At 39.7% G+C, this 22,179-nt stretch overlaps 1 long non-coding RNA gene across 2 annotated transcripts in view; it reads right to left on the reverse strand.

Annotated features, from left to right (window-relative positions):
• Positions 1–22,179, reverse strand: part of LOC138166181 (uncharacterized) — a 69,672-nt gene that overhangs the window by 23,955 nt on the left and 23,538 nt on the right. Inside the window, exons 3-4 of one of the 2 annotated variants that reach the window (XR_011169559.1) lie at positions 10,006–10,100; positions 9,269–9,705 (exon numbers count right to left, since the gene is read on the reverse strand). The exons of the other annotated variant lie outside the window; for it this stretch is intronic. This is a non-coding gene — a long non-coding RNA (uncharacterized lncRNA). Of the gene's footprint in view, positions 1–9,268; positions 9,706–10,005; positions 10,101–22,179 lie in introns of those variants that run through there. 2 annotated transcript variants of the gene reach the window in all.

Consider the following 22,179-nt stretch of genomic DNA (forward strand, 5'->3'; position numbering starts at 1 on the left):
TGTGTGTGTGTGTGTGTGTGTGTGTGTGTGTGTGTGTGTGTGTGTGTGTGTTAAGTGTCTGAGGCCAAATTTGAACTCAGGACCTTCTGACTCCTGGGCCAGCTCTCTATTCACTGTGCCACCTAGCTGCTGCCCCTGAACCAGGACCTTTTGATTCCATTCATGGATCTTACTTGTTTCATAGCCTCCACCAGAAAATAAACCACTTTTGGTTATATTCAACAAAGCCAATGTATCTGTTGTCAGTCTTTACAATTGCTTCATGAAGTGATGTCTCCTTGTTCTAAAAGTATTTTTGTAGGTTTTTTACTTATCATGTGTTTTGAGAATGTCTTTCAATTCTCTTCCTTTTTGAAAAGGAAGTGTTCATCTTCCTGTAGCTATCTTAGGGTGATAGAGTCTCTGTATCATTGATATTACATGGGCTTCTATTCATTTGCTTTCCAAATCTGTTATCTATTTTGTAATTCCAGGTAGGTATTGTGTAGGTGTTAATTATTTTAAACATGCTCTTTCCATTCAACTTTGATTTCAGGATGCTTGTGACTCTTTTTAACATATTCTACTATAGCCTTTTCCTTGACAGCTATATGCTATATATCTTTTGTCTATAAAAGACCCATGTATCTGTAGTATCACCTTCAGTGATATTAGTTCAATATGACATCTGGATTCCAGCTCAAAGCCTTCAGTCTCTGTATATCCTTTTCTTTGCACTCATCTATGTCACAACATTTTGGTATCATTGGAGAATTCTACAAGATGGAGCTGTTTAATGTTGATTTTTTTTTTAGAGCCATTTGCTTGATGTCATCCAGTTGTATCAAATGATTAATAAGATGTTTTGGTCAATTCTCTCTTTAATTTGCATGTCATAATTAGACTTATTTAGTAGAGTGGATAATGAATTGAAGGCTAAGGAGAACCATGATAGGCTTAAATTGTCTTCTGGAAAAGTGCTATGTTTTATATCCATTGTTCTTGACGTTATTTTGTTGATGATGTGTTAAAAATAGAGAATAGTTATCAAATATGATAAAGTTCTCATTAGACTTAGGACTATTTTATACATTTGCAATACGTGAATAAGACTTAAGTGTGGAATAAGAATGTTACAGTGTTTTCAGGGAGCTTACTCAATCACTACTGAGTCAATGAAAAAATTGCTTTTCATACTCTTGGGCTTTTCCTTTTCAATCAGGAGATGGAGACAACCTAAAATCCTGAATCAAGAGGCTTTGAAAGAGCAGTGCCCCCAACCCAATAATAAATGGTTCTTTCTCTCTCTTCACTCATACACACACACACACACACACACACACACACACACACACGTGCAGCATTTATTAATCACCTCCTGTGTGCCAGGCACTATGTGAAGCACTAAGGATACAAAGAAAGACAGAAGGCAGAGGAGGAACTAACAGCTGGAAACATCAGGAGAGACCCCTGAAAGGAGGTCATTGACATCTTGTTATTATTCTAATCTAAATTAGATGATTTATTATTATTCTAATCTAATTATAGTCATCTAAAAGAGAAATCTAAAAGTCCCAAGAGGCAAAGTTAAAGAGCAAAGGACTTCCAGATATTGTGGACAGCCTGTATTAAAGGCAAGGAGGTGACCCACACCGGATAGTGAGCCATTGGGCTAGAGAGTAGAATGTGGACTTGAGAAAACATGTAATTAGTTTGAAAAGACAACATATTGTAATGGAAGGAGAGAGTACAGTGGAATGGAGACTTTAGAATAACATGGCTAATGAGGATAGGTATAGGAGTGGGGAGAGATGATAGGATAGAGCTTTGACCTAGGTTGACTAAGACTTGGTTTTTCAGAGTCCAAGTAGAGCCCTAAGGAAATAAATTATCAAGTCTTTCCTCAGAGTAGCAATGGTAATTTTGATTTATTCTCCTCTGAGCAAGGGTGGGGTAAGTAGAAGCACCTAGTAGCACTACAATAGTAAAGTGCTGCTGGTTCTGCCTGGGTGCTGAGGTCCTGGTGAGCTGCCTGGAAGGATGCTAATGCAATCTAAGATCCCATCAGCTTTTTGGTCAACCATGTTCCACTACTGGTTTTGAATTTGTAGTCTGTTTATATCCCCAGATTTTTTTTTTAAAGAGGAATTGCAGTTTAGCTGTGTCTTCCCCATCCTATAATTATACCACTGGTTTTTTGAACCTGTGTTCATAACCATGTCTATTATTACCCAACAAGCTCTTTAAGCTCTATCAGCCTCAATTTCCTTATTTGTAAATAGAGATTTACAAATCACCCCACCTCATGAGGTTGCTGTGAAGTTCAAATGAGATGATTTATATAAAGCATTTTGCAAACCTCATACAAATTCCAGCGATTGTTATTAATAAGAACCTAAGTGGTATTATGTTATTAACCATTTAATTATGCCATAATCCACTTAAGTTATTGATAGCATAACTTATATAATGTTCACTTGTGTTTTCAGTAATAACCTAAGTGGGCAGAGAGACAGCCTTGAAATTAGGAAGAACCACTTACTAGCTGTGTGACCTTGGGAAAGTCACTTAACCCCAAATGCCCTGCCCTCCCCCCTCCAAAAAAAAAGCAAAAAAAAAAAAAGAAATTAGGAAGAACTACATTCAAATCTTGCCCCTAATATCTTATTGGTTGCATGATCCTGAGTAATTCAATGGATATCCCAGTCCTACAGGCAACTCTCTCAGACTGTGATTGGCACAGAAGGTACCAACCTGCATTTAGAAGGCATTTACCTACTGGGAGTTCCCCATACTCATAAACCTGTAGGTCCAGTTCCTGTCCTTACTCCAATTTTCACTCCTGAATGTTGATTCTATACACAGTGGAACCAATGGCCACAAAACCAAGTGCAAATAAAGAAGAAAGAGGCATCAAATATCAAAATAAACTTCCTTGATACTGAGGGCTGTTAAACTTTGGAAGAGGTTACAAGACCTACCAAAGCTTTAAGCCCCAGGAAGCCCTAAGAGTACAATCATCAAACATTTGTCATGAATGGCCTATGCTGTCATCTCCAACCTGCATTCAACAAATGTCTTCCTTGGAGGCAGGAGAGCTAGGTAGATACCCCACATGAGGCCACTTCCAGCCCTTTGATTCTCTGGGCTCTGACTGGACTATATTTGAGAGACATTCACTGTTAAGTGGGGTTTTTAGAGATGAAAAATCAGAGTGTGCATCTATCCCTTTTGAATGCAGTTGCTTTGTCCTCCTTTGCAAGGAAGGCTGCAGGGGGGGTGAATCACAGTGCCACCACCAAGGGGACATTTGTTTAATTTCATGACAAGGCAGGAAGTCTGTACCCGCATCACGTATCCTGGGATGTCTATGAGAGGCTTCAGGCTGCATAACAGAGTTAAATGAGAAACAGTCAAAATGCTAAGGAAGTGGGGGAAGGTAAACTGTGATAATGAAAAAGCAAAACAAGTTGTTTTGGGTTTTTTTTCACTTATAATGAAATCAATTGTCTCTTGTAATTAGTTTAGTGCTATTGCTCTCACCTGGGCTGCACTGTTCTTTCCATACTGTACTTTTTCTTTAAGCTTATGAATGTTGGCACCCAGAGGTTCTCATCAAGTAATATTTGGGTATCATTCTGACTTCCAATTTTCCAAAACACATTAGGTTCTTTTGACCTTACTGATCAGTCATTTTCTACCCCTTCAGAAACCCAAAATGCAAATTTTATAAATTGTAACGAGCTCTCGGGTCAAAGAAATGATATTTAGACATGAGAGACAACAGCAATGAGAGCAGAAAAAAATATCCCTAATGGATGGTGACTCAGGAGATTAGAGATTTGTTCAGAGCTCTGCCACTGACTAGCTATGTGACCTTCATCAAATCACTTAAATTGTCCAAGTCCTAATTTCCTCATCTGTAAAATAAGATGACAGCTGTGAGGGACCACAATGATGAGAAAACAGTACAGAGGGTTGTGGAGAGAGTAGGTGGTCAGTCAAAGGTGGTGTGAGGTTTTGCAAAAGTGGCTCTGAAGGGGAAGAGAGATATGAGATGGAAACTGGAAGGGTGACAATGATCAAGAGAAGGTTTTTTTTTTAATTGAGTTACCTGAATAGATAGATGAGAAAGAAGTGGAGGAGAGGGAAAGTTGGAAGCTGGATGAAACAGAGGGCCGGTGATTACAGGAGCAAGGTCCTAGAGGACATGGAAGGGAGGTAATCAACCAACTTAGACTTTAAAAACATGAACAAATGTTGGAAGCAAAGAAAGGCAACAGAAGAGGAAAAGAAAATTAAGGACAGTGTCAAGAGTGCTCAAGCTCAGATTGAGTTGAGCATGGCAAAGACAGCTAAGTAAGACAAAAAGCTGACTTTTTGTTGTTTAGCTATTTGTGGGGAAGAGGATCAGAAAAGGGAAAGGATGACTACTTGGGGTAGACTGCCTATGGACAATAAGAAATTAAAGACAGAGCTTTTTGACTCTTGATTTTGTACCCATTTTTTCTGCTAAGAAGTGTAATTTTGGGGGCAGCTAGGTGACACAGTGAACAGAGCACCAGCCCTGGAGTCAGGAGGACCTAAGTTCAAATCCTGCCTCAGACACTTGATACTTACTAGCCATACAACCTTGGGCAAGTCACTTAACCCCAATTGCCCTACCTTCCTCCCTCCAAAAAGAAAAAAAAGAGAGTAATTTTTGGACAAAAGGGGACAAATGATAACTGATAGGGATTTAATAACAAAGATACAGAAGAATTAAATGACAAACTGAACAAAAGCTAGAAAATGGAGAGGTAAAGTGTGTTAATGAAAAAAAAATCAAAGTTTAGTAAAAGAACATCTAGCTGCCCTTGTTGAGTTCAAGTCATCAAACCCAGATAGACCATTTCTGAGAGTTCTGAAAGTCCTGGCAGCTACAACTGTTGAGTCACTGATAGAATGAAAGAAAATGGCATACATTGCAGGGGGTGTGATTTTTTTGTTCAGGTATGGATTAAAGGAGATGGTATCCAAAGTCCCTTCCAATGAAGGAATTCTATGAGAGGATCACTGCCCCAGCCTAATTAGCCTTTGGAAGGAGTAGAGAAGCTTTATCTTCTAAAACAGGAGAGGAACAAGGACAAAAATGGATACAGATATTAAGAACTTTTGAGGTATGAGGGGAAAGTTGAAGCAACTCGTTGAAGTAAGAGTTTAGGTTGCCTGCTGTGAGTGTTGGGTGTGAGTACTTGATGAGAAAGGACAAAGTTTAAAATAGCCACTGCATGGAATGAGATTTGGAATCAACTAGAGCTAAATAGAAGGATTGCCTAGCAGCAGAGAGCTAATGTTATGCACCATAAGTTTGTAGTGGGTAAAATCAGTATGCCTTGCTTCAGTAGTATTCAATGATGTGGGAATGAATGGGGAAATTGGATGGTGGAGAGTTCACTGGGGAGAGTGGAAGGGGGAGGATTAGCAAGCTTCAATGGGCAGGAGATTTGGGGGGATACATAGGAATGGCAAGGGATTCTAGACTGGTGATTAAACATCAGTCTAATATGTCAAAATCAGATAGGGAGGAGAGTGAAGTTTGAGGGGAAGGCTAGGTAGGAGGGCAACCACAGGTCAAAGACCCTGCTTGTTGTGAGCAAGGCAGAGGGAGACTGGAAGGCTAGGTGACTGTGGTCTGAGAACAGAATTCTAGAGTTTGGGATCTCAAAGGTAACACAACTCCATGTGGCTAAGCCCAAGGATGGTTGAAATGTTGTGGAAACAGAGAGTGAAGTTGAGGAAGCTGAGGAGCTATGAGGTCAAAGGATTTGAAAGCTTCTCCATATCAAATACAGAAGTAACTGAGGATAATGGCAATAGATAAAGAGGAAGGCTCTTAGCCCTATGGAAGAGTGAGCTAGAGGTTGGCAGATGACAGCAGTCAGTCACACAACAAGCACTTAATAAACAAAGCAATGAAGAGAGAAACTGGGAGGCCTGATCAGATTGAATGAATCTGAATGTCAAAAGGTCAAAAGTTATTGAGTTATGGGAGCAGGGGATTGGTCTAGAAGCAGCAAGGGGAGACAGAATGGTTATCTGCAACCTTTTCCTTGGCACTGCAAGACAAGGGTGAGTAGGGGGTGCAACAATGTAAATTGGAGGAGGATTTGAGGACTGTGAGGATTCTTGGGCCAAGGTTCGATTTCAAATAAAATGAGGTGGAAGGAGTGTGAAAGAACTGGTGCAAAGGTATGGAAGGGTTTGTTAAGAGTAGAATGAGAGTCCCAAAACCCACAGAGGTAGGAACATGGTTCTGTGGACTTTGGAGGGGGAGGAGCTGAGAGAAGAGTAGCTCTGACCTGGATAGGATAATATGCACTTAGGTTGATCAAACTGGATCAAAGGGAATAGGAAATGAACAGGCATTCGAACTACCTCTTCTTCCTCCCCCTGCCTCTCTTCCCTTCTTTTCTTTATCTTCCTCAATTCCTTTTCTTTGATTATTTTCTTTCTTCAGGCTAAGCTGTCTTTCTTATCCTTTGATTTTCTTCCAATTCTCCCAATTTCTATTCCCCAAATTTAGTCTCCAGGCTTGTTCACAAGTTCAATGCCCTCAAATTGTCTTCGTGATTTCCTTCTCCTCATTCACCTTAAGTGTTTCCTTCTCCGGCCATTTTTGTCATGTAATTTTCTCCTTCAGAAGCTCACCTCTTTTTCTACTGGCCCCAGGGGATAGAATTAGGAGCAGTGGGTAGAAATTGCAAAGAGGCAGATTTAGGCTTGAAGTCAGGAAAAACTGGTCTGGTGATTTAAGCTGTCCAAAAGCAGAACGGGCAGCTTTGTTCCGGGGGGCTAAAAGTCTTTAGGCAGAGTGGCTAGCTAACCACTTGTCCCCCCCCAAGACACCCCCAAATTATAATAGGGACTCTTTCTCAAGGATGGTTTGGACTGGGTGCCAACTATGGAATATTGTGATTTCCTGGGATTCTTCCCATTTTACAGAAGAGCAAATTCTAGAGAAAAGTGGAGTGACGCTACAGCTTTGGTATCAACTTCTTTGGTCTGTGAGGGCTCTCTTTTGATAGGCTGCTGCCCAGTTTCTGGAGAAGAATTAGCTGCATTTGGGAGAGGGTGAAAGAAAACACGGAGAGTTGACAATGAATTTTCTCAGGGTGTGTCCCAAACTTTAGTCAATGTTATATCCACTCATAGCATTACTGCATACTAAGTGAGAGATTGCCCTTGATGGAGCAAGGCTGCTGGTGAGGAGGTAAAGAAAAGTCCTGAGAGTGAGGTGATGTGGGAGTGAAATCAGCATGGTATGGGCCACTCACACACTGAGAGTCTTAAGCCAAGGACTCATCAATCCTGAAAGCAGGCTTCAGGAGGAAGTCAAGTCTAGAGAGGGAGTTGAACCAGAACTTTATTACCTCTCCTATGAAATGAAAGGCTGATAGTAAAATGGCCCTTAAGATCTTTGCCAACTCTCTGATCTTGGCTTTTTGATTAAAAAAAAGTTCATCATTAAAATTCTGTCTCTGAAAGTTATTTCCTGGGTAATCTTAGGGAATTAAGTCAACTTAACCTCCCTATGGGAAAGACTTCCTCATTAGTAAAATGAAGGAGCTGGACTCGACCACTCAGGTCTCTTTATTGCCAGGACCCAGTGATCTTATGACTCAATAAAATAGGAAGCCAGGATTAAAAATTTAGAGCTAGAAAAGACCATCCAGGTTATCTAATCCAACCCCCTCATTTTAAAGATGAAGAAACTGAGGCAGATGGAGGTTAAGTGACTTGCCCAACGTCATTTAGCCAATAAGTGGCAGAGGCAGGATTTGTATCCAGGCCCTTTGACTCTAAATATAGACCTCTTTCTACTGCACTACGTTACCCCTTTAGTTGGAACAATCAATTTTGTTTTGGAGAACTTAAAATCTTAGTGTTTTTTTTTCCCTGACTGAATGAATTTCACTATTTGGAATATCATGTCAAAAATTATTTCTGGTTCTCCCATGATGAAAATGGGGGCCAATTACTCCAACCTGAGCTGACTTTTTTTATGGGTGTTTCTTTTCCTGCCATTTACCATTGAAGACCTAAGTCTCCTTTTCTTTCTCCCCCTGGTCCTTCTTCTTACTTTTGCCACCTTTGCCTGACCCTTGAGTGGTACCTAAGGTCCACAGTCAGGATTGTGCCATTTTCTGATTCAGTTACATGCAGTTCAGCTGGATGGCCTGTTGCCGCCGCTGCTGCCGCTTCAGACAAAACTCAGACCAGTTTTCCACAAAGCAAAGCAGACAGCAGAAGCAATTCTCCAGACGGCTGCCTTCGCTCTGGACAATGAAGTCTCATTTATTTAGCCTCACTCAAGAACAAGAGATTTCACACAAGTGAGATTTCAAAGGAGCTAAATTCTTTTAAGATCCAGAACTTGGTTTTAACGTCTAATGGCAATCTCTTTTTCTAAAATGGATTACACACTTCCCTGGCTTCTCAAAACAAACACACACACACACAAATAAATATGTATATGTTTATGTACAGATATATATATACACACACATATACATATATATGCACATGAATATATATACACATATATAATTTATAAAAATGTGTGTGTGTATATATATATATATATACGTATATAAAATATGTATGTATGTTCAAAGCAATCCAACCTGTTCTTGATGACTGAAGACCACCTTCATGATTTCTCTCGCCTCATTCACCTTAAACCTCTTTCCTTCTCCAGTCACTTCTGTCACATACTTTGTTTTCCTTCAGAATCAGAAATTAGGGCTCCTGCTTGACAGATGCAGATGTGGAAGGAGCCTTGGGTTTGAAGTTAGGGGATCTGGGCATGAATCCTGCCGCAGATACTTAATTGCTGAGTGATCATGAGTGAGTCATTCAACATCATTAAAGCCTTAATTTTTATTTTGTTTGTAAAATGGAGGTAATAATACTTTCATCACCTACCTTGTTGTTGTTAAGACCGTGAAGCTTAAAGTATCTTTCAAAACCCTTTAGAGGTCATCTAGTCCAATTCCCTCAAAACTAAGGCATTGAGAGGGGCAGTGATTTACTACAAGGTTATTCGGGTAGTAAGTAGAAGAGCAGGGATTTTACCTCAGGTCCTTTGACTAGAAATCCAGCATTCATTCCCCTGGGCCATGCTGTCTGCCAAGGTTATGTGATTTTGTTGGTGTGGGAATTCTCTTCACCCCCTGAAGCCCATTAACAACTTAGTAGATTCAATTTAATTCAATAAACATTTATTAAGCATCTACCATGTGCCAGGTACTGTGCAAAATGCTGGGGTTCAAAAGAAGCCAAAAGGCAGTCCCTGCCCTCAAGGAGCTCACAATATAATGGTTGAGCTCAGAAGCCTCAGAGAGTTGCTTGGGGCTCAGAGACAATTTAGCAACTGGTAGACGGTCATACAGTTACTAAATATGAAAGGCAAAACCCCTATCCAGGTCTTTTGGCTCTAAGTTTAGTGTTCTATTCTCCATAACACCATGGTGACTCTCCTGTTGGGATACTTATCCAACAGCATTATGGTTTTTGAGTTCTAGTACCTGCCTTTTATACTTTTCTGTCTTTGCCCTTTCAAATTGTCAGTTGTTGCTTAGAACACAGGTAGAGGCAGGGTGGACGGTCATTTGCCCCACTTGGAGAGATGCTGGTGTGCTGGTAGTTGGTGAGATGGGTTGCAAAGTGAAGCAAGATCTTGTGCTGGAAATAGATACAGTAGGTTAAGAGGAGTTTTCACTACCCCACCAGTCATGACCTCTTAGTCCCAAATATGTAAGATGGGGGTGGGAGTGAAAAGGTAGGGATGGTTTTTGGAAGTCCAGGTCTAGAAGATCACAATTTCTGGTAGGGAAGAGAGAGAGGCTGTGGAAGTGTTTATAACAAGATGCCCAAATGAAGTATACTCAAGTATCCTGTGGCTAGCTGGATGGGGTCTGAATTATGGTTTGAGGACAGTTAGATATAGGGAGTTAGGCAAATATTTAATTTATACCAACAAACCTAGTACAAAGAAAATCCAGGTGGGTGAAGCTACTAACAACAGAGACTTCACAGAGAGGAGACACCTGAGTTGAGCCTTGCGGGAAGCCAAAGATCTGAAAGACAGAAAAGGAATGAATACATTTCTAGAATGGAATGCATGAAGGCAGGGGATATAGCATCAAGTTAAGGAAACATCTTCAGCTTAGTTTGTCTAGAGAATAAATTAAGCACAAGAAGGAAAGTAGGAAAGGAAGGAACAAGCATTTATTAGGTATCTACTACGTGCCAGGCACTGTCCTCAATATGTACCAATTATCTCATTTGGTTCTTACAGCAGTCCTGGGAGGCAGATGCTTTTATTATCCCCATTTTACAGTTAAGTAACTTGCCCAGGGTTCTCACCCAGTTACTAAATGTCTTGGGTAGAATTTGAACTCAGGTTTTCCTAAGTGGAAAAATGAATTATGAATATGAAAAATGAGTGTAGAAAAATCAGTAGTTCCTACATGGTAGAGGGTCTTAAATATCAGGGCATGAATTTGGTATTTTAGCCTATAGGGGATTGGAAGGTTTCTGAGCAAGAGAGTTAACATTTCATGAAAATTAATTTGATAGTCATATAGAAGATGGATTAGAGGGAGAAGGGAGGCACTGGAAGTAGGAAGACCAATAAGTAGATTATTATGGTTGTCGAGGAGAGGACTGATGAAGTGGAGTGGTGCCGTAGGGAAGAAGGGGACAGATGTTTGAGATGGCATTAATAGGACATGGCAAGTGATTGGCTATGAGGCATAAAGAAGTGAGGAGTCAAAGATGATTCTGAGCTTACAGACCTTGGTGACTGGGAGGATGATGGTGCTCTCAACAGAAATAGGGGAGTTGAGGAAGGGAAGGTTTGTAGTGAAAGGTAATAAATTTGGTTTTGTATAAATTAAGTTTGAGCTGCCTATGGGACAACTAAGAGGAGATATCCAGAAGGCATTTGACAATGTGAGAGTGAAGTTTAAGAGAGAGATCAGGGTTGGATATATTGATTTGGGAGTAATCAGTGCAAAGATGTCATTGACCCCATGGGAGCTGCTGAGATCATTCATAGAGAGGATGAGGAGAGAGAAGAGCCATAACAATTTACAACCAGGCAGATATATTTTAAACATAAAAACTATTATATTTTGTTGTACAGTATTAAAAAATTCAAAATTTGTAGAATATTATCTGTAACAATAATCTCTTATTTATTTCAAGGAAGTAGTTGGGATAAATTGTAGATTCCAAGAACTGTGGATTTCAAGTGAAGTATTCTGCTACTTCACATTTCCCCCCCTTTTTTCCTCTGCTGCTTGATGAATTTCAATCACTCTCCCCTCTGTCCTGCCTAGAGCTGTGGGACCTATTAGTCTTGGCAGTCACTCTTTACAAGAGGGAAAGATCAGAGGCAACAGAAGATTCCATTGGACTGGATTGTTGATATTGGGCCAGATGTTCATGCCTTGTACTTCTATGGGAATTACCCATGCCTAAAGTCAGGAACTGTTGGGCTGAAAGGTCAGTATGTGTAATGAAGGGTTATTTGCCTGGCAAGTGGGATAGGCCCTCCTGAGGAACTAACCTGGTGATTACCTGCTCCTATGGGCCAATCCTAAAGCAGAACTGACTACCCTGGTTTCTTTGATTTCCAGTTCATCAGACAGTTTATTTTATTTTTAACTTTAAACATTTTTTTGGTCTAGACTTGTAACTTCATCAGTGTAGGAAACTTCTGGCAAGAAATCTGATCTATAAATGTAGATCAGCACCTGTTCTGCAATTTATAATCTTGGAGACTTGACTGGGTCATGGAGGGGTTAGGTGACTTGCTTAGGGTCACACAACTGATATGTGTCAGAGGTGGGACTTCAACCTAGATTTTAGTACCAAACCCAGTGTCTCCCCTTTCTGAATAAAGCTAAACTCTTCATTACTTTTTCCCCTCTGAGTTAGATTTGGGACACTTTCAGATCCTAGTCTTAATGTTCAGATTGGCAAGCCCACTGTAGTTACCCATCAGAAATGAAAATATCCATTTCAGGACAGATCAGACTTTCCAATTCTAGATTTGAGAGGAAGTAGTTAAGGGTTCATAGTAGCAAAGGAAAACTGGATGCATCCACCATCTTGGACTGGAAGGGAGAACTGGTGGCTATGCTAGGTATAGGAAAGCATTATTTTGCTTTAAATATATACAGCTATTATTTTGCTCCCTGTGAAAGTTACAGAGATGACTTGGAATATATTTCTGCTCTGATGCAGCTAATATATATATATATGTATATAGTGATTTATATATAAAGATAGATTGCTCTCTCCAAATTAGTAAGACATGCCACTGGAGATGTTTGAGACAATGGGAAGAGTAGATTATGGGAATGATAGATGAGTCATCTATTCTTTCTTCTATATCCACTATATATAGTGACCTTAGGCAGCATTCTACCAGCTCATATTGATTAAGCATCCATTGTGCTAGGAAGAGTGGGGAATGAAAATAAGTATCAATCCCTGACCTCAAGAACCTTACAGTCTAATGGAAAAATGAAACACAAACCTGAGAAATGGCAAATGGCAAATGCATGTGATTGTAAGGGGTTGGTCAGGGACACATGCACAGGCACACACACACACACACACACACACACACACACACACGCACACACACACAATTGAGAAAGCCCAGGATTTAATCACAGAAAGTAAGAGAAAGATAATGACATGTTTGTTGGACTGGCTATAAAGATATGGTCATACCCTATCATAGATATACCTTTATGAAGTGTGAAGGAGTTTTCCTTGCTTTCATTAGAAGAAGCAATTGAGCAGAAAAAGACTGAGACATTTTTTAGAAATCTATGTTTTCAGTCCACATAAGAGTTAGCAGTTGATCAAGAGACATCCTTTCCAAACAGATGTGGACCCACAGAAGCAGTTATGTTAGGAAAGGGGCAACTTCAAGGAATACGAATGACCTTTGGCAGCTAAGAAGAGAGGCAACCATACATTCAAGGAAGAACTAGCCCTGAAAACGTAGTGTTGAACTTCAAAGAGGGGCAGATCTTGGGGGCTCAACTGGGCAACTTTCAGAGTGAAGATACTGCATGGGCGCAGGAGGGGTGTATATATGTACTATGTAAGGACTCCATTGAAGGAGAAAGTACATCAAGGATCTGAAGTCCTGGAGGCCACAGTCACATGTGATTCATTAACATTTTACTCTAAATTTGTGTCTACTCTTCCCACTGATCATGTGTGTATTTGTGGAAGAGTATGCTTTAGGTTTTGGAAGAAGTGCTTTGGAACTACAGTTATTACAAGATCATCCTAGGAAATGCCTTTTCTTTGAGCTAATTCTATCTACTGGCTGACTATTAAGGGTATACCTACCAGTGGGGACTTATGAACTATAGTTTTAGAAATGTAGACCCATGGGGTATATTAGAAGTTGGGAATAGTACCTGTGCTGTGGGAAAGTAGCCCAGAGTGGGTGCTATATGATAAATAACAGTTCAGTAGAGTAACATTAGTTGCCACAAGGCAGAACACAATTAACCACCAAATGAACACTGGAGTTCAGAGGAAGGAGAGTTAAAAGTAGGCTGTCATATCCAGGAAAGTTTCACAGAAAATTGGAGATTTATTTATTTGTTTAGAATAGTCAGAATTTGGAGGGATACAGAAATAAGGTGAGAGCATGATAGGTCTGGAGATATAATTAAATGGGCATCAACAGGAAAAAAAATAGGCACATTTGAATGACCATTAATAAATCATTCGGCTGCAGTGGAGGATCTGGGATTCAGGGAGTGGTAAGAGACAAATCCATGTCAGCATCAGCTTTGAGGGGCCATAGGGTAAAAAGTTTGAAGGTTATTCTATAAGAATGACCAAGGTAATGGGTAGCTACTAAATAAAGGTTTTTTGAGTTAGGAAATAACATGCTCAAAAACCTCACTAAGAAAAGAGTTCAGCAGCAGTTTGCAGAATAAATTGGAGGGTGAAGTCCGATTATGAAATAACTAGAAAGTTGGTTGGTTGTTGTCCTTCATGCTCAAAGAGGACCAAAATGACATCACTAGGGTCAAGGTACAGTGTGTCTGGCCGTGGCTGATCAGACCAATAAAAGATCGAAAAGCTCTACTACAGGTCAGGCACAAATAGTCCCTATGAACATTTGAAGTGAAAATGTCTCTAAATTTGCGTACCTCACGTTTCTTTTGAGCTACTGTAATTCTGCTTTGCTCATGGGGCACAAGGTCTTCTTGATGTGCGCCTTCCATGTTGAGTGTTCCTGTGCCGGCGTCTTCCATGTCTCACAATTGATAGCAAAGTTATTCAGAGAGACCTCAAGAATGTCCTTGTATCTCTTCTTTTGACCTCTGGGTGAGTGCTTGCCTTGTGTGATTTCTCTGTAAATAGTCTTTTAGGCAAATGTATGTTTGGCATCTAAACAAGATGGTCAGCCCAATGGAGTTGCACTCTCTGCAACAGAGTTCTAATGCTTGGCAGTTTTGCTCAAGAAAGGATCTCAGTGTCTGGTACCTCACCTGGCCAGGTGATGTTGGTAATCTACCTGAGATGATTCACATGGATTCAGTTTCCTGACATGGTGCTGGTAGACTGTCCGGGTTTCACAGACATACAACAATGAGGTCAGCACAATGGCTCTGTAGACCTTCAGTTTGGTAGGCAGCCTGCTATCTCTTCTCTCCCACATTTTCCTTCAGAGCCTCCCAAATACTGAGCTAGTCCTGGCGATGCATACGTCAACCTCATTACCAATGTGTAAATCCCTGTAATGTACACTACCCAAGGTCAGTGAACTTAGACACAGCATTCAGAATGTCTCTGTTTGCTGTAACTGATGGCTCCATGTATAGATGGTCAAGTGCTGGCTGGTTTTCTTGGTGTTAATAGTAAGGCCAAAATTAGCACAGGGAGTAGAGAATCAATCCCTACTCTGTTGAATCTCTGCCTCAGAGGTTAGAATGGAGGGAGGTGGAGATGGAGGAGCCTCATGCCAATGTAACACCTTGCTCTGCACAGGTGTTGGTGGTCTCTCCAGCAAACAGAATCATTGAAGTTCCACCATATTTCTTTGATTACATCCTTTACTCAGGGTCTCTTCTTTGTAGTTCTTTGTAATGTGTTGCAGGCTGCTTGCATCATTAATGAACTTTTCCATTGCCCTCTGGGTTACAGCCATTTAAAATTTCTGGAGCCCATCGTGTTTGCACTATTAGTCCTGTGTTACAGATGAGAAAACTGAGGGTTGGGGCAGAAAAATTATTTGCTGAGCATTGCAGAGTGAGTCGATTAACAAATAGTTATTAAGCTCCTAATATATATAATAATTAGCACTGTGCTAAGAGCTGGGGATACAGACTTCCCCTGCCATCAAAGAACTAACAATCAAATGCAGTAAGACAACACAAAATTAATCTGAAAAGTAGGAGGAGAGGGAGGGAGAAGGCCCATTGTGAAGGGGAATGATGGAGAAATCCAAAGGAGTATAGTCAGGTGGGAAATGAAGAAATAACTGTCCTGGGTGCTCTTCCTTAAATGGAGGGTTTGGTGGGAGCTCTGTGATCCACCCTCAAGTCAGAAGAGGAGAAAGTACTGAGGGTGCCAATAAGACTGAGGACCAAGGCTGATGCAATATTGCAGGATGATGAGGTATCTATGAGTGTCATATTCCTAGGATTCAAACAAGGTCTCATGAGTCCAAGTCTAGATAGATAGATAAGATACATAGATGGATAGATGGATGAATGGATGGATGGATGGATGGATGGATGGATGGATGGATGATGGATGGATGGATAGATGGATAGATAGATAGATAGATAGATAGATAGGTAGATAGGTAGGTAGGTAGATAGGTCAATAGAATATTTACTCAGCTCTTATTCTGCATTAAGCACCAGCAATATAAATATAAGCAAGACAAGTCTGTCCCTGTCCTCAAAAAGTTTAACTTCTAATGGAAGAAGGCAAGGTATAAGGGGTGTTGGAAATTGGAAAGGGGTTGGGAAAGGGATGATGTAGTAGCTAAGGAAGAGGGTGTGAAATTTCGAGAACTGAGAGTGAAGTGAAACTGGGTTTTTTTCCTCCAAATGGTTGTCCTAGGGACAAGGAGAAGAGACTTCTAGAATGCCCCAATCTATAACTAGGACTTGGGAGATGACAGCCCCATTATATTCTGCCCCAGTCAGACACATATGGAATATTTAGTTCGCTGCTAGGTGTCATAATTTGGGAAGAACAGTTGTTCTGGAGACTGTCTAAGGGAGGGTGATTAAGATGGTTTGGAGTGTCTCAAGATCATGCTATATAAGGATTGGCTAAAACAACTGGTGATGTTTTAGACTGGAGAGAAGAAGATAGGAGAGCTGTCTTCATGTATCTGAAGGGTTGTCATGTGGAAGAGAGATTAACGGTTGTTCTGTACTTTGCCAGAGGGCAATGAGTAAAAGTCACAGAGAAGCAGGTTCAGGCTTGAAATGAAGATAAAACTTCTTACAATGAATGTTATTCCCTAGAGGAACGGGCTACTTGGGGAGGCAGTGGGGTTCCTCCTTGTGGGCTGTTTTCTGGTAAAGGCTTGATCTATTTGTTACACAAGCTATAAGTGATTTTTTTCAGCTACAGGTTGGATGAGATGGCTTGTGTGAGGTCCCTTCCAACTCAATGATTATGAATCTGTGATTTTCCTCCCTAGAAAATCTTCAAGTATTAGACCAAACTAGGGATTGTATTTAAAATCTAGATCTTCCAAATTCACAAACTTTAGGAATGTAAGCCAAACTAAAAACCTTAAGCCCTCCCAATATACTTATTCTGTACTATAACCAGTGCTGTTGGATTCTTGCTGTCATTCCAACTGAAGGGTGTTAGTCCATGGCAAGGTTGGGTTAAGGTATCAATTATCAGACAGGTATTGTTTCATCACCCAGCTTGCTTATGGTTTCTTTTCCCAGGTAGTTTTCATTTCCTTAGGAATCAGGCCAGGGTACTTCAGATGGATGATTTTGTAATGTCTCTTTATCTCAGTCCTCTTTTTCTTTTTTTAAAATAGCATTTGGTGCATGCTATGTCCTTGACACAGAGGCATTTTCTGGGACTCTTCTATCCTTCCTGTCCTAAAGATATAAATTCCTGATATATTTATCAAGTGGCAGAAAGGTCATTTGGAATGAGGGGCCTAAGTAATCTCAGTTCCAGCAGACTGTTGGGGCCCAATATACCTCCCAAGAGACAACATGCTACGAAGAGAAACTGACTTGTACTTCCTCCATTTCTGAAACCCATCTCTGCTGGAGCGGCTACACACCCCTGCAGTAGGACTTCAAGGCTAGTGTATCCTTGGAATAAATCTAAACGATCACCATGAAGGGCCTGTGTTTGTTTTCCTCCCACTTCTTCAGACTCACTAATATCCTCATTGCTGGTCTGAGGTCTAAGGCACAAGGCTGCCAGTGATAAGCCACATATCAGATTAGTCACTTGTAGATATTTCAGAATTGTTTCTATTAATAAAGTCCATTTTTGGTATGTTTTATGAGTGGCTTTTTATTTGGTGAGTGTGAGAGTATATTCTCTGATGTAAGTCAGCGAGAACCTGATTTTTGTTGTTGAGTTATTTCAGTGGTGTTTGACTCTTTGTGACCCCATTTCGGTTTTTCTTGGCAAAGATACTGGAGTGGTTTGCCGTTTCCTTCTCCAGTTCATTTTGCAGATGAGGAAACTGAGGTAAATAAGGTTAAGTGACTTGTCCAGAGAATCTGATACTCAGTTTGAAAATCCTCCCACTTATCCTCCATATTTACAAGACACCATCCTCTTTGACAGTACTAAATGTAAAGTCTCTACTACTTTATTCATATTATACCTATATAGAGATATAAACATATATATGTACTCTTTTTAAAGTGTTTCTCTGGGTTAGCAGTAAGAGTAATAGTTATAAAGACAATTCTCTTCTCTCTTTTATTTCTTCCCATTTTTACTCAGGAGGAAGTTGAAGGAAAATCAATTTAATATGGACAAATGTATAAGACCTTTCCTGTTTTGACTTGGATGACACCCATGAATCACAAATGTTCTCTTTCTTGTCAGAATGTCTAGGATGCTTCTATGGGGGCTCATGCTGTAACAAATGGAAAATTTCTAATTCATTACAGAAGAGACCTAGTGAGTGGGACAGAGGAAGTTTTTGCTTAATCTTACTACAGTTACTCCTGTGTAAATATGGACATTTAATTTGTTTTTCAGAGTAGTTACTATATTTAGGAAGTCCCTGACAAATCCTTCGGCTAGTCAAGTGATGACCAGATAAAAATGAAATGGGAAAAAGGCAAAGCATGCAAAGTCTGTCATTCAACACATTAGCACAAGTGTGTTAGTTGCTGAGCACATGCAATATTTTCTTAGCATAGCAAAAGCCCATCCAAGACTGAAAGGGATCTTGTGGCCTCATTGATGTGAGTATTACTGCTATGGGCACAGATAGAAACCTGGTGATCAATTAAAATCAAATTATGATCAAAATTATAACATGTTATGGAAGTCCTTGTTTTATTTCATAAATTAAAAATTAAATTTAAAAAATGTGATCAAAGGATGACAGAGCTAAAGGAGGAAGGAACATCAGAGTCTATCTAGTCCAACCTTTTCATATTACAGGTGAAGGAACTGAGGCACAGGGAGATTAAATGATTTAGCCAATATCAAGCAGAGAATAAGATTCAGAAGGAAGATATGAACCCTGCTTCTTTAACTCCACAGTTTTCTTTGAAAGTAGATGTGTGATTTCATCAATATGGAAAGTTTCCGGGTAGGAATTCCCTCTACCAATCTACTTACCTTTTCTATAACTTACAGTCTAAGAGAATTATGTGAGGCACTGAGAGGTTCAGTGACTGTCCCAAAGCCACAAGACTCCTAGCCCTCTTGATGTCAAGATGACATGTGACATTTATCATTATTATTAATTTTGTAAAAGATATTTTTTTCAGTTTTATTTTGAAAACTTTCTTCAAAATCTACTGCCTCGAGGAAGCTTTTCAATAATTGATGGCATGGATAAAGGCTTTTTCCTTCCCCAAATTCCTTTCTAGTTTTGGGCCTTTCTTATTGTATTTGTGATTTGTTAGATTTGAGCGGTGCATTTTTCTGAAGAGAAGCTTCTCAAGGAATTTTACTGTTTTGAGCATTAAAGAGGTCAGGGTTGGAAGTTTTGGGTTTGATGTTGAAAGTGTTTTTGGGAAAGGATACACTGACTCCACTTTTATTCTCTTTTCACCAAATGGAGTCAGTTATGTCCTCTCCAAGTCCACTTTTAATGAGAACCAGTGATTAAAGATAGTAGCTAACAGCCAGAAGCAGCTAGGTAGTGCAATGACTAGAGTGCTGGACCTGAAGTCAGGAAGACTCATTTTCCTGAGTTTAACTCTGGTCTTAGACACGTACCATGTGACCCTGGGCAAGTCACTAAACCCTATTTGTCTCAGTTTCCTCATCTGTAAAATGAGATAGAGAAGGAAATGGCAAACTACTCCAGTATCTCTGCCAAGAAATCCCCCAAATGGGGTCACAAAGATTTGGGTACAATCTGAATACCAAATCAGTCTCTTTTCTAGGCAACCTATGGGAAACAAATGAAATTCTGTTAATTTTGCAGTAACATGGAATTTAAGAATTGGGATGGACCTTAGATACTATTTCCCTATACCCAAACTTTGACATACCCAACAAGTGGCTGTCTGGTCCTTACTTAAAGATCCACAAGAGGAAGGGGAGAAATTCCCACTTCCCAAGGCCACTTAGTCTTGGAGAGTTCTCTTTGTTAGGAGCTTTCTCTTGAAATTGAGACTAAATTGGTCTGTTTGTAAACACCATGGAACTACTGTCGGTTCTGCCCTCCAAGACCAAATATAACAAGTTTAATCTCTCTTCCACATGATAGCCTTCAAATACTTGAAGACAGCTGTCTTGCCTCTGTGAAACTGTTACTGTCTATGCTAAACATGTCCAGTTCTTTAAACCAGTCCCCATATGACACTGGCTCAGGACCTTTCTTGGTTTGCCCTCCTTTGGATACTTTCCACCTTTTCAACAATCTTCCTGAACGATGGCACCCAGAATTGAACACAATATTCCAGATAGGATTTAATGAGAGAAAATTACAATAGGACTATCATCTTCCTATTACTAGAAACTATGCCTCTCAATGAAGCCTATGATTGCATTGTTATTATTATTGTTGCTATTAGGTAATAATATCAAGCTGCTCTCATTTATTGAGCATGCAGTCCAGTAAAATCTCCAGATATTTTTCAGAATAACTTATATCTAGTAACCCCTGCACCCATCTCATTCTTCTGAAGTTGATTTTTTGCTATAAAATGTAGGATTATATATTTATCTTTATTAATTTCATATTGATTATTGATAAATTTTATATTGGTAACTGATGATTGGTTATTGATTCAGTCCAATGCTGTAGCCTAATGGTGTCAAACTCAAATAGAAACAGATCCTTATGAGGCATACATACTGTGATTGGAAAATCACAAATCAGCATTTTCTGTGTTGAATTATATTTTTATTTATTTTGTTAAACATTTCCCAATTACATTCTAATCTGGATCAGATAGAAGTCAATAGGCTTGTGGGTTGCCACATAAGGCCAACCACAGATGCTTGGAGTTCTCCAGAGATTTCCTGTCGCATGAACATTGAACTAGTCATTACTACTTTTCGAATCTGGTGATCTGGACAGTTCTGAGCCCATCTTTCTGTCTTATCTATATGAATAGTTTGAGAAACTTCATCACACTACACATCAACTCTGTCATAGTATTAGCCATGGGAGATACAAGGACAAAAAGGAAACAGTCCCCTGCTCTCAAGGAGCTTATAGTCTCATGGTGAGATACAACATATACATAAATGAGTCCCTACAAGGTAATTTGAAAAAATTAAGAGTTTGAACCACTAGGAATTAGGGAAAATTCCTAAAGGACATGATACATTTAGAATGCATACAAGTGAGTTCTATGAAAAAAAAAACTCAAAAGCTCCCACCAAATTGGTAGTCATGTGATAGATGCATTGATGAAGGGGGAGACTGGTAGGAGAGAGACTAATTAGGGGGTTGTTGAGAGGTGATGAGTGTCTGATCTAAGGCAGGGCTTGCATAAGTGGAGAGAAGAGAATGACAGTGAGGAATGGATATAGACCAACAAGACATTTACTAGATTTCCTATGGGGATTGTTGACAAGGAGACATGAGTTGAGGATAATGCCAAGATTGATACCCTGGTTCACTGGAAAGATGCTAGAGCCTTCAGAGAGGTTTGGGTGCAGAATGGGTTTAGGGAGGAAGATAATATGTTCTGAGAGTGTTGATTTTGAGATGCAGATGAGACATAAAGGTGGAGATGTTTAAAAGGCAGTAACATAGGACTGGAGTTGAAGAAGGAGATCAGGACTGTGTGTATGTATTATCATACAAATATAATCATCATAATCAAACAATCAAAAAATTTATATTAAGCCCTTATTCACAATAATTTATAATATGATATAATTATATTAAATTTATAATATGAACTTATGCACCAGAGGCACCATGCTAAGTGTTGCAAAGACAAAAGCAGAAACAATCTTTGCCCTCAAAAAGTTTATATTCCAATGGGGGAGATGACTTATACATACACTGATGAATATAAGACACATAGAGAATATATAGAACATGAACTTAGAAGATAAGATACTAGTAGCTGGGTAGACCAGGAAAGACCTTCTGCAGAAGGTAGTACTTGAGCTGAGTCTCAGAAGAAGGCAGAGGTGGAGATTGTAAGGTGGAGATTAGGAGGGAGACAAGCAAAGGATACTAAAAACGAGAAGTCAGACAAGAAGGAGAACCAGGTAAATTGAGTGTCACGAAAGTCAAGGATGATGAAAGCATTTAGGAAAAAGGAAAAGTTGATATTGTCAAAAACTCCAGAGGTGAAGCTGGATTTAACAGATTTAACATTAAAGATCATTGGTAACCTCAAGGAAAGTAATTTAGGTATACTGGTTGTTTAGGCAGCCAGATTGTAGGGGAAGAAATGAATAGGTTAGAAGAAAGTGAGGATGGTAAGTGAAGACAGT

This window comes from Petaurus breviceps, unplaced genomic scaffold, assembly GCF_028583685.1.
Source record: "Petaurus breviceps papuanus isolate PSGF00001 unplaced genomic scaffold, PetGlider_PUasm1.0 220, whole genome shotgun sequence".
Classification (NCBI taxonomy): domain Eukaryota; kingdom Metazoa; phylum Chordata; class Mammalia; order Diprotodontia; family Petauridae; genus Petaurus; species Petaurus breviceps.